Source organism: Microplitis mediator, chromosome 4 (assembly GCF_029852145.1).
Source record: "Microplitis mediator isolate UGA2020A chromosome 4, iyMicMedi2.1, whole genome shotgun sequence".
Classification (NCBI taxonomy): Eukaryota; Metazoa; Arthropoda; class Insecta; order Hymenoptera; family Braconidae; genus Microplitis; species Microplitis mediator.
Genome location: NC_079972.1, coordinates 12,783,620 through 12,797,579, shown reverse-complemented (window position 1 = coordinate 12,797,579; position 13,960 = coordinate 12,783,620). Strand labels below are relative to the sequence as shown.

The 13,960-nt window shown below is 34.9% G+C and overlaps 1 long non-coding RNA gene across 1 annotated transcript; it reads right to left on the bottom strand.

The window, feature by feature from the left end:
• Window positions 1-1,940: 1,940 nt before the first annotated feature.
• LOC130666412 (uncharacterized) lies at window positions 1,941-13,392 on the bottom strand. The gene is made up of 12 exons (XR_008989671.1): window positions 13,272-13,392; window positions 12,468-13,175; window positions 12,123-12,393; window positions 11,908-12,038; window positions 11,701-11,781; window positions 8,071-11,615; window positions 7,558-7,996; window positions 7,057-7,419; window positions 5,756-6,995; window positions 5,169-5,648; window positions 4,808-5,006; window positions 1,941-2,515 (listed from the first exon to the last, which is right to left on the bottom strand). It is a non-coding gene; the product is annotated as an uncharacterized LOC130666412 (long non-coding RNA).
• Between the last annotated feature and the right edge of the window lie 568 nt (window positions 13,393-13,960).

Here is a 13,960-nt window from a genome sequence, read left to right as displayed (position 1 = left end):
CGGCAACAGAACAATGCTAATTTAAAATTTTCAATGAATGTTTAATGTTTATTATTACTTTTTGTTGTCATTATGATTATGAATTATGGTATTTTAGTACATATGTTGAAGATGTATTCGTACCCCCCTAGGAGTCAGTAGATATTCGTGGAAACAATGAGCTGAGAGGGTGCATGCGATTCTTCCTCTTTTCTCCAGTTGGCTATTGCCGGGCCCCTGTATATATGCGATTGTGGAGCAGTGGATAGCATTGTTATAATATACCCTGTTGTTCCACCACCCTCGCGGGACCGCCTCTCGTCTCTTTCAGCGTCGGCGCGACTTGCCGTGTATTAAAACGTTACCAGAACAAGATACACACAGAGAGCACAAGCGAGAGACAAATAGAGGGATATGATGTCGAGTAATATGGATTCCGCTTTGTCGCAAATTTGCGGCAATGCTAATGGACGAATCGTAAAATATTCTTTGCATTCATCTACATGCCTCTCTCTTGCTCTCCTTACTTGGTACCTTACTCTCGCCCTCCTCTTACTCTCTTACGTACTTGTACATGTCTACATGCTCGATGACAATCAATTAAAAGCTTCCTTCAATTTATTTGTGTGCTTTTAAAGTCGGCAAAAAAAGTAATAATAATAATAAAAGGCATCACTTAAAAACATCAACTGAACACAAGATAATAGAGTAGAAAAAAAAATAATAGAGTAATTACACAGAAAACATTTCCGGGGATTGTTAATAATAAGTAGAAAATTTACGATAATTTAAAAACTAATGAAAGATATTTTCAAGTCGAGAAATTTAAAAAAAAAATTTATTTTACACAGAAAAAAAGTATTTCTTGAAGGAAGAATTTTTACTTGACCCAAAAAAGTTTTTTGCATTTGAATTGAAACCAGAAATTTTCTTGGGGCGAGAAAAATTTCTCGCGCTAAAAAATCTTTTTTTTCTGTGTACAGTTCAAGAGCGACAGCATGCAATCCAAGAAGCAGCTGTTGTAGAAAAATTCCAGGATAATTAACAGTTTCTCTAGTATAATCAGCCAAATGGTAGAAATAATAAACGTCAGAGTACAAAGAAGAAGACCAAGAACGGTGAACTAAGAAGTCTTGACGTCGCAGTTTAACGGCAACTGTGAGCACTTTACCAGAGATCACTCGTGTTACCGTAGCTCAAATCGGTTAGTGTTGTAAATTTATTCCAACTATTGCATAGAAATAAAAAATTATTAGCTCATATTATCAACATCTCAAGAGTTATAAGTAGCAACGCACTGAGTTATTAATTGTATCTTAAAAATTCGCGAAAGCTGCCGCTGAAAAATTTTAGCTTTAAATTTAGAGGAGGGGCAAAAGGGGGTACTTAAGGAAATACCAAGTTTTCGAGAACTCAAATACGCTAAATCTTTTTTTTTTTAATGATATTCAAAGTAAATAGAAGAAATTTTCAGTTACCGTTGAAAAAAAAAAAATTTTCATTTCTGCGGGCAAAGTGGGGTACCCCCTAAAAAAGGTAAAAAAAAAATTTCTGGATTTTAAACGAATTTGATTAAGTTGAATTTTTTTTTAAGTAATTTACATGAAGAAAAATTATATTTTACATGTTTATTGGATACAAAAGAAGAAAATAAATTTTTAATAGTTTTTATCATAAAACAAACGTCATTAATATTTTTCAACTGACAATTGATTTTTAAAAAAGTTTACCAAAAAAAATTCAAAGTAACGCTTAATTATATTTACAGAAGTGATTTTGGAATGTTTAAAAACCATTTAAAATATAAAATTTTTTTTTCATTAAATTTTGGGGGTACCCCGTTTTGCCTAGACTACCCCCTTTGCCCCCCCCCCCTTCCCCTAATACCAATGAATGCAATTACTGTAAAATTTAATAATAAAAAAAAACTAAATGAAAATTACAAAAATTATTGGTTTAAAAATTAGAAATAAGGAAAAATAAATAATGGCGACGATACAGCCGACTAAAAAGTACCAGCAGGATGACAAAAAAAGAAAGACAATAGGGTATTGTGTAACGCGCTGGCCAGGATACTGCAACGACTCTAAAATCGCTGAAGATAGAGGATACGACGTAGATAAAAAAAAATAGATATATACATATATACAAAGAAGACTGGAGGTGAAAAAAGTAAAACCGAGAACTGCATTCATTCGCGGAGCGCGAAACGGCCGAGCGAATTCGCGAGTTTCCTTTTGGAAGCTGGGGAAAAAAGCAGACCGAGGAAGTGGTGCAAGAGAGGGGGGTACAGGAAATGGGGAATGAGTGCCGAAAATGATATGCTGGACAATGGGCATTGTTTACTGTCGGTCGGTTATGATTCGCTAGAATTTCCTCTTAGTGTCTGTAGCTACCCAGCTCGTTTTACCTCCTCTGTGCCTTTCTTCCATCTTTTATCTGAATTTTTCAGACGTCCATGCCTCTAATTTAGCCTCTCATCGACTCTTCATCATCTCGTCTCCATGCTCGTAATTTATTCCAGGTCATTTGTCTGCTAAATAAATAAATTTATTTATTTAAAATAACTAATTTGCCGCAAGCAAAATAAAATTGTCAGTAATTAAAACATTAACAAGAAAAAAAACATATATATATGGTGTATATAATAGTAAATTACTGAATAGTTGATAATAAAAAATAAAATATTATAAAAAAGTTTATAATGAAGGAAAGGACGGCTGCATCCTGGCATTGTATTGGCTCGCGCGAGAGAAACGAACGCTTGAGGGCACGTAAACGGAACAAATTTTCTCTTGTCCATGAGCGAGAGAGGCTTGATTAAAATATTAATTGAGATGGAAATAACGGACCATCACACTCCAGAGAACGCCCGGCAAACTTTAAATCCCCCACATCTTAAAATAATCTATAAAACAACAAAACAAAATAAAATAAAATAAAAAACTAATAGTAATACCAGTGAATAAAAGTAAATTAATCTCGAGTATAAATCAAATGGATGGTTTTTTTGTCTGAATAAATTTTTTAAGAAATGGAATGAAAATAATAATAACAAAGGGAATATGATAGAAGTTTATGAATGTAAGATGATTGCACGTTTGAAGTCGGGCGAGGCGTCCGTTCAGTCGAGAGTAATACCGTGTAATGGAGTTGTTGGCCCCCATATGTAAGACTATACAGCTTGGCATCATATGTGTGTATACTCGGGGGAACAATCAGACTAGTATACTAATACACCGATTCCCAAGCATCATCACATGATAATAACAATAATCGCCGTCATCGCATCCCCTTTCATCCCAATGACTTTTTTCAGAATACAAAATCCATTGAATGTAAAACTAATCTTATAGGCGCACTGCTGAATGTTTGGGGTCAACCGAAACCCAGCACGTGATTTCATTGACGCTAAAGTCAAATCACGACCCTAAATCTCTTCATTCAATTCCGTTCTTCATCAACAAATTAATCCCATATCAACCTTCTATTTAATCCTATAACAATTATTCTACCAGCGAATAAACCTGCCTGTCAATTACATTTGGTTAATTAAATTTATGATGCGCATTAAATAATAAACTTATTTATGTTTTTTTTCGTTGCAATAAAGTGTAAAAACTTGAGGTGATGATGTTTTGGTTAATTACTAAAGCATTTATGCTTGACAACTATATTTACTTTGCCCCAGGGGGTTTTTGAGAGCGTGCTTCAACCATAGGACATCTGACATCTGTATTATGGACACGCGTCATCACGTTTCATGTGACTTGTTGACTTGATTGTGGTTTTTTTTTAATAACCCTCAACTCTAACGAATAAATAAAATTTTTTGATGATATTTATCCGCTGTTTGGACAGATTAAAAAAATATTTAAGTTTTAAAAATTCATACACAGAAAAAAAATTTGTTGCGCCAAGAAATATTTATTTTCTGTGTATTAAATATTGTCTTGTGAAAATAAGGAATTTTTGGTGGCTAAAGCGCACATTTTTATTGTAAAAAATTAATGGAGTAAATCCGGAGTGAATCTGCTTCGGAGTGAAATTCACTTCTAAAAGATGTTGATTTTAATATTAAAACTAGTGAATGCAGATTTAAATAAAATTCATATCACTCCGAAATCACTCAGCTAAAAAAGCCAACTCCCTATTTACTCCGTATGCAGAGAAATTTTTTTTTAAACTCCGAAACTCCGAGTGACGGATTGAAATCGGATTCAAATAAAATCACTCCGAGTTCACTAGCAATTTTTTACAGAGTATAAAATATAATTTTGTTAAATTTATATATATTGTATGAGATTATTGTATTTACTAAGAAACGTTTTTCGAATATAATAGACAAGAGCGCGGGTGAAGACGTAGAATATTGAGTTATATAAGGATAACTCAGGAGAAGTAGAGTAAGAAAGCAGACGATATAAGACGAGAGATAGCGTAGAAAGCACTTGGTTGCTCGGTTCGTTTCTAAGGAGATCACTCGTGATGAAGTTGAATCTCTCATCGTTCATCCAGCAGCTCCTATCTATATCTACCAGCAACTGGCTCTTTCACATTCTCCATCTTGTTCTTAAGCAAAGGATAAACTTTATCCAGTTGAATACCGGATGCCGAGGATGGTAAAGAGTACCACCAAGTAGTGCTGCAGATATACATGTATACTCAGCGTATCCTTATTCGCGATGCGATGAAGTAAATGGCTGACTAATTAACGATATTTCGACGGTAATTAAACACATCCAAACAAGTCCGAAGGTAATTTACTATGGTTTTAGTAAGAGTATATATAAGAAGTAAGTAGAGAGAATTTTAGCAGCAAAGTTACCTCTCCCGAAGACGCCGCAACTACCAAAACCACCGTCTATCCGTTTTCTATGGCATTGCCGAAAGCTACTGCTGAAACCGCTATTGGCTTTTCACGGCAGCCTCATCCGCTACCATCCCCCATCGCAAAATATCTCTCGTATCCATTTAAGACCTTCTAATACCTTTCATTGATTCGCTTGACCTCCCTCAAGATCGACCTGAAAACAAAAAAATTTATTTATCGTTAAAAATTTATTACTATCAGCTGCTAATTAATTGCTGTTAATTAAAAATTACATCATGCATCAATTACGTCTGCGGGATACGCAAATAATTACATTGAACTGATGTATCATATACAGGAATTTGAATGGACTCACCGAAATAAACGGGTAGCAGTGATTAATTGCTGGTAATTAGCATCCTAATTAACGAGAAAACGATATAATTCTCCGTACTGGAGAAGAGTTTAACAATTGTCGGGGATGCACAAAGGCACATCCCGGGGATTTACTTTTTTTTTTCTTTTTTTTCATTCTTTCTTTTCTTTTTCCGCTAACAATAAATACATCGAGACACGTATACGCATATGTACAAGTATACATGTACATACAGCATAAATGCAATAGTCTGTAGGTCTATAACATATAAATATATAAATATACTTATATAAATGTCTGTGTGTAATGAATGTTAAATTATATATGCATCCGGACGGCGTCGTTGATCACTGTAATTAGTTCCATTTATGAGGTAGTCGCTGATGCCTCAGAGTATTCTGTGTACTGAACCTTCATAAATCTCGAGCCGGTATTTTATGTCAACAAATTCTCATGGGAAAAATATTGTTTCCTCCATTTCTGTGACAATAAAAATAAAAAAATGTAATACCTCGTCAACATTATTCATCAATTATTGTGTAAATTATTTCAATAGCCGGTTATTAATTTTTTTTACCCATAATTACCTCATACACAATTTTATTTACAGCTTGCTAATTATTATTTATTTTAAAAATATTATTTAATTAATTAGTAAAATAAATTTAAAAAAAATAAATGAGTAGTCAGCGGTTGCGATTGAATGTAGAAAATTAATTAATTAATGAAGTAAATAAAATAAAATGATACGGAAAAACGAACAGTTGAAAGTTTTTTAGTGAGAAAGAGGGAGAGGAAGAGAGAGTACCGAAGCACTCAGTAGTGGGCTTATCTATCTCGCTTGGTGGTTCTGCACGAGGGTGGTTTTAATTACCCCTTCCACCATTACCATCTAGGCAAAACCAACCCCGTTAGTGGATTCATTTAGTCGCATTACCACTGCTCAAAGTACACATACACATATATGTATATTATGTACACCCTTCAGTTTCTCTCAGCCAGTGCTTACTTTCTCTTACACGGGTTTATACACTTTAATCGCATACAGTATCATCCCTCTTACTTTACTCCCTGGCTCTCTAGCCATCATATGTATACATGCAGTGATGTGTGAGTAAACCTCTGGGTTATACATATACATAAACTTATCCCTAGTGTATGTGCATTCGACCGCGCTGAGGGACCGCCTTCTCGGACTTTATAAAAGCTCAGGATGTCACTTATATATCGCTAAATAAACATGTCTCCATTTTCTATCGGCATGTTTGATTCCAGAGTAAAAGTAATTAGACTAATGTTTTAAATCTTGGAATAAAAATAAAAAAAATAAGTTTACAATTAAGAGGAATAAAGAAAAAAAATAATAATTATTATTATTATTATTTTTTTTGTTCAAAGACAAAAGACCACTATGCGAGACAAAAAATGAATACATATCTTTATACATTATATACTGTCTACATTTCATTGTTTCCGGCCCTTGTATTTGCCATTTCACGCATTTATATATGCGTATCTTGCGATATGTACGTATGTAGTCACATGTCTTCAGCATGTAATAATGATAATGAGAAGCTATGCCGAGGCTCCTTTGCTACGGATCATCCACGTGCCTGGCTGACAAAATCACTGTGGCAGAAGTAAAAAAGAAGCCTTGCTCAGTAGTATATATCTGCATAGGTTTACTACTATATTATACTCTGGTGGCAGTGGAAAAATAAAGAAGAAAAAAATGTGCCCGGAAGGTGTTCGCGCGTGTAGTTCCGCTTAGTACTTCTGTTAAAAGCCCATATCCAGCTCGCTTGGTGATACCTCCAACAGCTACAACTAAACAGCGGGTGAGTAAATGTATGTATGCATGTACATATATATAATAAAGATATCTCACCGACAAGATCTGCTGGTGATGGTACTGCTTCGATAAACAACCAGCGACACGATGATAGAAAACGTTTCCCAAACACTGACTGCTACTCGTTGTCTTTTGTACACCCGTCGAGTTTAGGAACTCGTGACACCACCTAAAACGTCCTCTACTCGTTTTACTCGTCGACTCGGTAATAATGTATTGTAAGAAGAATAGGTGCACTCAGAAGACAACTTTAAAATTCAAGAAAAAAATTTTATTTTTTTATTTCCTCTATTCTCTTATACTTTTTTTTTGTCTCATTAACTTAACGTTCGTGAAAAGAAAATTTTCATTATCATAACAATACTTTTGTGTACATTTTTTATCACGACCGGAATGTACCTAAAATAAAATAATTAAAAAAATATATATATGTACTGTATAAGTAAAATAAATTAAATAAATAATGAGTTGACTACTTAAATTATTAAAATTTCAAAAAAAAAAAAAAGCTTTCACATTAATTTTTATTTACTGTACCAACTTAAACCGGTATATGCACTTTAGGAATAGAGAAAGTTATTTCCGTCTCAACCAGACGGATTGTGTGTGAAACTGCACTTTTGTCCAAACAAATCAGCCAAGAAATTTGTCCCCTTCTCTCTCCTTTCTACATCTTTGGCAACCGAGGCAAAATAAATATCGTGTCTTGTGCTCTTCAAGTCTCCTTGTACAGCATTTTCTGGACCTCCAAGCATATTTCCCAAGTCTTTCCTTTTTCTTCTCGTTCTCATACTCGTAACTCAGCAGTCTCGGCGCTACCCCAGAATTTTCTTTCATTTGCATTATTACATGGTAAATGAAACTGAGGAGCCGAAAAAAATGCCCGAGCCTTTTGTCACACGACAATTGTTCACCCGGACCATTTTCATTGATTATACTCTTTATCTCTTCTTGGCGGTGTAACCAGCCAATCTTCCTGTGAACAAAAAAATTACCAAGTTGTTTACTCCCCATTCCTATTTTTTTTCTTCATCATATTTGTATTCTTACATTACTTAAACATAAATTTCAATTAATGAAATTGCTACTTCACTGTCATCTGACAAAATACTACATAAATATATCATTGCATATACATCTTGATAGTTGAAATATTAATCTTGGTATACTTCAATGTTCGCGCTTTGTAATTTCATTGCTTACTCTCTCGCTCACGCTCTCACTTTTACATATATACATATAAATTCAGTATATATATTCGTACCCATACCACATAAATAAAGCAACAACGAAAAATGAACGAATGCTGAGAGACATATTTCTCTCTTCTCTAAATTTATGTATTTCGAGCCCATTGTGAGTACTCTATAGCCAAGCAATAACAGCGTTTTCATTATATGCCAACACGCACACAATAATAAACTACAAAACCAGCATATACACACTGATTCACTTGCTCTTGTTATATTTACATGCATTTATGTAGCATTTATATACATATATACATGCACAAATACATTTAAATATGTATATATATAATGTAAAAGCAGATAGACTGCGGTCGGAGATTACAAAACATGCCTAGATTAATGTTTTCTCATCCCCCGACTACCCTTTACCACCGCCGATGCGTCTCTGGCAGCGTCCTCGTCCTAACCGAGATAAATTCTCTCGCTACACCCACAAAATTTATATAAATTTCTCTTTTGCTCATATGCAACACGTCTCGTGTCATCTTTGTCATCAAGTCATCATACATGTGCATGTGTGTGTCACGTGCCAAATAATACCATAAGCCCGCAAAATTTTAAATTACGTCCAACAAAATGCCAGATACCGGAACTCTTCCTTCACTCTTTTATTAATCTATCCTCGAGTACGGTACCAATCATCGTAAATTTGATGGATTAATCTGAAAAGACAATACAAGTGAGTTTGATAAAAAATTTTTAATCAAATCCCGTAGGTCTGGAGATTTGCTTATACTACTTAGTCTACTAGTGGGTATTACCGCTGAAGAATATTCGTAGTTTAATAAATAAATATATATATATGGATGTTTGTATACTAAATGTATGTAAACGAGTATGGAAAAAGTCAATTAATCCAGAGGATGAATGAATTGGGGCGGAAGAATACGTGTTGGTATAAAAAAAAAAAAAATTGTGATGTAGAAAAAGAGGAAGAAAAAGTGGGAGTGTAACCACCCGCTGATGGATCGACTAGACGGGACGACTGAAAAAAAACGTGGTAGGTTTTTATAGTCAATGGGTATAAGCTATTGTTTAGGTTTAGCGCAATCACAATCACAAGATTTAATCCATGTCCGTGACCATGTGCCGCATTATTTTATTTTTAAAAATATGAGATTGAAATACGCGTGGGACCAGTTGGTTCTGTACTATAATTAATTTTTTTTTAAATTTATAAAAAGTACACACGTGTTAATTGTTCCGTTTATTAATTAAAATTGTATTGATAATTCAAAATTCATATTTTTTTTTTTTTGACAAAAAACTAAAATACTTGTTCCCTTTTTTTGTAATTATTGTTTATTGTTGTTGTTATTTATATTTTGATTAAGAAGTTGTATATTTTAATTTCATCTTGAGGGAATAAGAAAGTAAATGGGCGTGGCAGAAGTAAATTAAACGATTGCAAGTCGTGCAGCAAAAGCATCATTGAGGGGGTGAAAGTAAAGAACGGGTATCTCGCGGTGGCGCATTGCAATGGGGTATAGTTGTGAGGTTTTGACAAGGGAATTAATAATGTCCCAAGAAGAGAGAGAGAAAAAGAGAGACCAGGGCGTTTTGGGGCGGCGACATTGTATTTCTCAATCAATGGCGATCTTGATTCCATTATAACAATAGTGTTGCCAGGGCTTTGATGTGTTTATATCTGTCTTCACCTGACTTACTTTCAAAACTTTTCCCGCATTTTTTTAAATCCATGAAAAAAAAATTTAAATATCAAAAACTATTTTTTAAAATATCGTCCGGTCGGAGATCTGGTAGCAAGTAAACGAAATAAAATAAAAATAACGAATTGAGGAAATTAAATTTTACAGCAAAGAGCTGGTGGAATGACATCATGTAACTGGTGCACAAATTTCTGACAAATGAAATAGCATAAAACTGAGGTATATATGTTTATATATGTATGGAAAGCTCTCAGAGTTATGCTTATAAAGGAACATACGAACAAAGTTAAAAATATATGTACGTTATTTACAGAGTTATAGAAATAAAGTCAGAGAGAGAGTCCAGGAAACAGCGGTGGTAGCGGTGGTCGGGAGAGAAGCATCAGACAGAGGCACATAGCCCCAAGCCATGTAATTCATTACTAAAGCAATCTCACCCTGGCTTCAACTCACTCTTCTACCCCCTGTTTCTTCTCTATCTCACTTACTCGCTCTCCTTCTCTTCGTTACTCTCCCGGTCGTTTCCCTCCGCCCCTGACCCATCAGCCTCCCGCGCCACGTTATAATATAAAAAAAGCCGAATAGAGTAGCGCGCTGACAACAAAACAAACATGAAATACAAAGCCACGTTCTCATAATTAAAAAGATTGCGTTGTGCGCTTCTTCCCCAGCCCAACTTTCTCGTCCCACTACAACCACCTCCGCTGCCGCCTCTTCCACCACCCCCCTATTTTTTACGTACTAACTCTGCTTGGTTTTTTGTCGATGATGATGCGAGTGAGACACTAAATTCTACCCCGTCTATAAAACTCAACTTCATTTGTATTCAGATCTATTGTCATTTTTATTCTTTGTCCACCAGAAATTATTAACAAATTTTAATTCATCTCTCCATCCGCGGGTGAGATTTTATTAGCTGGTGAAAATGTGAGATAATTTTCCATGTGGGATTTTAAAAAATTTTTTTCTTCTCTTTTTTCGGTCGGATTTGAAAGAAGAAGGAGAAGATAAAAGGAAAGTTTAATGGGGAAGAATTGGAGCCACAATCGAATGGAAATAACTTAGCAAAGATGTACGAATAATATGGGGAGGGGGGGGGGGGCACCAGGAAGACAATGATTTGAAGGTATAAGTGGTGATGGTAGTGGCGGTGGTGGTGGTAATGGTACTGGCTACCCTTATAAAGTAAAAGCACGCGAGCCACCCTCATCTCCATGTTCTCGGTCTCTTTCTCACTTTTAAAACCATATTACATATATACAGACAAATAATATAACTATATAGTATTGGATTTGCATGTGCTTGGTATTCATTGTCCTGCTTCGAGTTTTCTTCTCTCTCGAGGATGCTCCAGTAGCAAAGAGGGTGGTGGGCTCATCCACCAAGAGAACCGCCTCTGTGGGAAACTCAACCAATGACATACTGCGCAACCCCCGAGTGAACCTTCAACGTCGCGAGGGATGCTGACTATCACTCGAGGGCGCAGATTCGTTCAGTCTCACATCATCACTTGGACCGCTAACAAATTTCTTATGTTTATCAACTCATGCTCCTTCGTGATAAAGTTGATAAACTTTCTCTAAATCATTTTCAGTTAATTGTTATTTTATCTTGATAAAAACTCCGGAAGTTTAAGTTTTTTCTTTTATGTTTTTCTTCATTTGTTATTTGAGTTCTGTAAGTGATAAGTGAATTTTAAAAATTGCAAGTATGGCTGGACCTTATTTATCACCACTTGGACCGCAAGCTGATCTTCTTACCGAGTACATGTTCGGCCGACGGCGTCAGGTCAGTGTACGTTTCTTTTCCATCTTTACTTAAACGTCATCATCATCATCATCCTGAAGTGTTGATCAGTGAATTTAAATAAACTTATGATTAATAAAAGTGAAAAATATATAAGTTGTAGTTTTAAAATTAGTAATTAATTAAAAATATAATGACATACTTCTATTTAATTTATTTACTTGTTTTTTCGACGCAGAGACGCAACCGTACGACGTTTACCCCTCAGCAGCTCCAAGAGCTCGAGTCTCTCTTCCAGAAGACTCATTATCCTGACGTGTTTTTACGTGAAGAAGTTGCCCTCAGGATTTCCCTGTCGGAAGCACGAGTTCAGGTACATTTTAATTATCATATATTTAAATAACACTTTTAAAATATATATTAATTAATTACTTACTTTTATCCAGGTGTGGTTCCAAAATCGTCGAGCCAAATGGAGGAAGCAGGCGCGGCTTCAGCTTCTCCAAGACGCCTGGAGAATGCGTTGTCTAGGTCTAGGAAGTGCCGCACCACTTCTTCTCCGACCTCCACCAGCTCCAGGAGTTGAAAGATCCGATTCGTTGACTCCACCGCCTTCTGCTGGTCTTTCGCCGCCTCAAATAACCTCGGGATCGCCGGACAAGCTTCCTGATAATCCGAACCATCAAATCTGCCGAGACTACAGGATCCTGCCACCCCACGGGTAATTTTAATCTTCTTCATTACCTCGCATCACCATAATCTTTATTTACTTTACACACACGTCGGTGTTTCAACAAACCAGGATACCAATAATGTGTAATTTAAACTTATCAGGTACCCAGTGAGTTGCGATAAATCACCAGAAAGAGTGAAATGCGGTTGTGGATCACCGAGAAATTCAGCCTCGCCAACTGACATTGAAGTTGATTTAGCACCAGGAGACAGACCCCAAGAATCTGAAATGGATCTTACTATAAAAACACCAATGCCCACACGTCATCCGCAAATACCACCGATGTTCCATCATCATCTTACGAGTGAACCGCAGCATGATCTCAGTCCTGCCACGAGGTCCATGGACGAGCCACTGGATGTTACTCTAAACGGAAACAGAAACAACAACTAATGGGACTTGAATCGTTTAGTTCAATATATACATATATACATATATATATAGTTTCTATAATAACATTTAGCTGATGTGTTTCTGTGATTATTATTATTTTTTTCTACATCATCTAATTAATTATTATTTTACACATTCGAGTTTTCTTTTGTCTATATTTAAATAAAAAAAAATGTCATTAAGCTCTTGTAAATACACGCAATTCGCATATTTAATATATCATATATATATATATTATTGAAAATACATAACTGCAACGCCGGAACTTTAATATCACGTAGTTACGTCGTTAATAGGAGCCAGGAAAAGGATACTGTTGTGGTAAATAACAGACAATTCCATTGAATAGTTAAAAAAAAAAATCTAAAACACAATAAAAATAAAAAATTAAAAGTTAATACGATGTAAAAAAATAAAAAATAAATTATAAGATAACTTTTAAATTAAAATTTAACTTACAAATGTCAATTGTTAAACATTTTTATTTATGTTATATAATTTTTTATTGATTATATCAATCTAAGCTTCAGGAAGTTGTATGCGAGTAAAAGAAGATAATTATTTCCTCTTTAAATCATAAAATGCAGTTGCAGTTGTAATTTATCATCATAAAATTCATTTTTAAAGAGAGTTTTTCTAAAGCCTTTAGTTTGAATTTAAAAAAAAATATAAAAGTTAAACTATAAATAATGACGTGACGGAAGAGAAGGTAAATTGCCGAGATTAGTTAATCAGTACAGTGGGTCAGCGACAGACCAGTTGGTGCACTAAGACGAAGTAAGAGTATAACATAATATAAATAAAATAAAAATAAAGTTTTAAGATAAAAGAAGAATAAAAGTCACTGAACGGTAGTGGATGTTGTTACTTGTTACACGTTGTGAGCTCTTTCTACTCCAACCCAAGATGAAGAAAAAACAAATGAGTGAGAAAGTGAGCTATAAATAATTGTCTAGAAGGAGATCGAGACAATTGTGACGAGGGTACGAGTCTCCTCGTGGTACCTTTCAAGTTCAGTTCTCGCGGGACCGGCAACCGCAACTCTTGTTGTTTAAAACTCTACACAGTCGTTCTAGTAAACGCGGTCTCGCAATTTAAATTACATTAAATTCTTTATAAAATACAATATGGTTGTACTCCAAAATTTC